The sequence below is a fragment of the Plectropomus leopardus genome, unplaced genomic scaffold (assembly GCF_008729295.1).
Source record: "Plectropomus leopardus isolate mb unplaced genomic scaffold, YSFRI_Pleo_2.0 unplaced_scaffold42665, whole genome shotgun sequence".
Lineage (NCBI taxonomy): Eukaryota > Metazoa > Chordata > Actinopteri > Perciformes > Serranidae > Plectropomus > Plectropomus leopardus.
In genome coordinates, this window is record NW_024646750.1 from 1 (window position 1) to 225 (window position 225).

Consider the following 225-nt stretch of genomic DNA (forward strand, 5'->3'; position numbering starts at 1 on the left):
TGGAAGTCGGTCGTCCCGTCCATCTGTAAATAGCTTGTGTGTCACTCGTTCTGTCGCTTACGGCCATACCACCCCGAACACGCCCGATCTCGTCCGATCTCGGAAGCTAAGCAGGGTCGGGCCAGGTCAGTACTTGGATGGGAGACCGCCTGGGAATACCTGGTGCTGTAAGCTTTTTAGTTCTGGCTTTTCACCGGCAGAGGGTGCTGCTGCCGCTTTCCCAGT

At 56.9% G+C, this 225-nt stretch overlaps 1 non-coding gene across 1 annotated transcript; it reads left to right on the top strand.

Moving 5' to 3' along the window:
• The first annotated feature begins 55 nt into the window (after window positions 1–55).
• On the top strand, window positions 56–174 carry LOC121939178. The gene has a single exon (XR_006105422.1). It is a non-coding gene; the product is annotated as a 5S ribosomal RNA (ribosomal RNA).
• Window positions 175–225: the final 51 nt, after the last annotated feature.